The 2,552-nt window shown below is 42.7% G+C and overlaps 1 non-coding gene across 1 annotated transcript; it reads right to left on the reverse strand.

Moving 5' to 3' along the window:
- Positions 1-368: 368 nt before the first annotated feature.
- LOC112793332 (small nucleolar RNA R71) lies at positions 369-475 on the reverse strand. The gene has a single exon (XR_003198030.1). It is a non-coding gene; the product is annotated as a small nucleolar RNA R71 (small nucleolar RNA).
- Positions 476-2,552: the final 2,077 nt, after the last annotated feature.

The raw sequence follows: 2,552 nt of genomic DNA on the forward strand, positions 1-2,552 counted from the left end.
GGAGAGTTCTTGGCTCCTACATCAATCCAAATCTAGGAAACTATGGAAGTAGCATCCAGAAACCCACCATATATGCCAACAACTTTGAACTAAAACCCCAGCTCATCACCCTTGTTCAGAATAACTGCTCATTTGGAGGTAGTGCTAAAGAAGACCCCAATCAATATCTAACCACCTTCATGAGAATTTGTGACACTGTGAAGTCTAATGGAGTCCACCCAGATGTCTATAGGCTGTTGTTGTTCCCTTTTTCAATCAGGGACAAGGCATCCAAGTGGCTCGAATCCTTTCCAAAGGAGAGCTTGACAAATTGGGAAGATGTGGTGAACAAATTTTTGGCAAGATTCTACCCTCCTCAAAGAATTAACAGGCTGAGAGCTGAGGTGCAGACTTTCAGGCAACAAGATTGTGAGACTCTCTATGAGGCATGGGAGAGGTTCAAGGACTTAACAAGAAGATGCCCACCAGATATGTTCAATGAATGGGTTCAACTTCACATTTTCTATGAAGGTCTTTCCTATGAGTCAAAGAAGGCTATAGATCATTCATCAGGGGGCTCTCTAAACAAGAAGAAAACCATTGAAGAAATCATAGATGTCATTGAAACAGTAGCTGAGAATGACTACTTCTATGCCTCTGAAAGAAGTAACACTCGAGGAGTAATGGAGCTGAACCACATGGATGCATTGCTAACTCAAAATAAGATGATCACCAATCAGCTAGCAGATCTCACCAAGAAGGTGGAGGAAAACCAAGTTGCAGCAGTCATCACTTCATCACCAACTCAAGAAGGAGTGAATATAGGAGAAGAAGGTGACTGGGAACAAGCTAACTATGTTGGAAACTCACCTAGACAAATCCATGACCCATACTCTAAAACCTACAACTCTGGATGGAGAAATCACCCCAACTTTGGTTGGGGAAATCAACAAGACCAAGGTCAAGACTAGAGACGCCACAACCTCAACTCCAACAACAATGCAACTCACCAACATACCTCACAGAGATCCTATCAACACCCACCTAACCCTAATCCACCATCACTAACGGACAATAGACTTTCAAAAATTGAGACTCTACTTGAAGATTTATGTAGAGAAGTCCAAGACAACAAGGTGTTTAAGGAAGAAGTGCGAGGCAATATCAAAAACCAAGGAAAAAACATCAAGAGACTGGAGTCCCAAGTAGGGTATCTATCTCAACAAATTCCCAAACCCACTGATGGATTTCCCAGTGACACGGAGAAGAACCCAAGAGGAGAAATAAAGAAAGTAAGGTGGGAAGAATGTAAGATGATCACCACAAGTGATGAGAGGAGTATGAATGAAGTAGAACACCTCCAAGACAATCAAAAGGGAAACCAGGAAGAAAGGAGCCATGCACCTCAACCCACACTCAAGGAAGAGCTGAAGAAGAAGGAGACACTTAACCCATATGCACCCTTTCCCCAAAGGCTTAAAGGTGGTGTAGCAGGGAGAATGTATTCAAGATTTCTCGACATGTTTGCATCTCTTGATGTAAATATACCATTTATTAAAGCCCTCCAGCAAATGCCTTCCTACATAAAGTATATAAAGGAGCTATTAGCTAGAAAGAGTTCATTGAAAGGTGGACAAACAATAAAGATGAATAGGGATTGCAGTGCTCTCATTCAACCAGGGCCACCTACAAAGAGGAAGGATCCAGGGAGTTTCCATATTCCCTGTGCCATAGGAGAAACAATGATTGATAAAGGACTCTATGACCTGGGAGCGAGCATCAACTTAATGCCTCTATCCCTCATGAAAAAGCTTCAAATCAATGAGCTAACACCCACAGATGTAATCATTAAGTTGGCTGACAAAACTCAAAAACAGGCAATAGGAGTGGTTGAGAATGTGCTAGTGAAGGTTGGGAACTACTTTCTCCCCACAGACTTTGTTATCCTAGAAATGGATGAGAACCCTATTTACCCCATCATTCTGGGAAGGCCATTCTTAGCCACAGGCGGAGCACTCATAGATGTGGAACGAGGAGAGCTAGTGTTGAGAATACATGATGATCAGCTCACTTTCAATGTTTTCAACCTCTCACAAGAAGCAGATCATGATAACAAAGAGCTGATGGAGGAGCCAAACAAGGAAGCACAAGCACCACACATAAGGACTCCTATGGTTAACATCCAATGTGATCAGAAGGAGCAACAACCAAGTGTAATCCAAAAGGAACCAGACCCACCAGAATCACATGATATAGACAACAAAACCATTCTCAAAAAGGAAACCACAAGGAACAAGTTGGCATCAACAGACACAAGAAAAAAGGTCCCAAGGGGATGGAAAAAGAAGAAAATCCCTACAGAAGATTTCTCGCCAGGAGATGAAGTGGTCTCTACATACTTCCCATCTATACCACCTCACCTCCCACTATTCCATCCCAGCTGCCTCCAGTGTACACCATCAACAAAATCTTATCCCTAGAGCATATGGAGCTTATCAACAAGGCCAATGGACATAGGTTCACTGTAAGGGGGGAAGATTTCAAGCACTATCAGCCACCTTGACAAGGACCAA

Source organism: Arachis hypogaea, chromosome 3 (genome assembly GCF_003086295.3).
Source record: "Arachis hypogaea cultivar Tifrunner chromosome 3, arahy.Tifrunner.gnm2.J5K5, whole genome shotgun sequence".
Classification (NCBI taxonomy): Eukaryota; Viridiplantae; Streptophyta; class Magnoliopsida; order Fabales; family Fabaceae; genus Arachis; species Arachis hypogaea.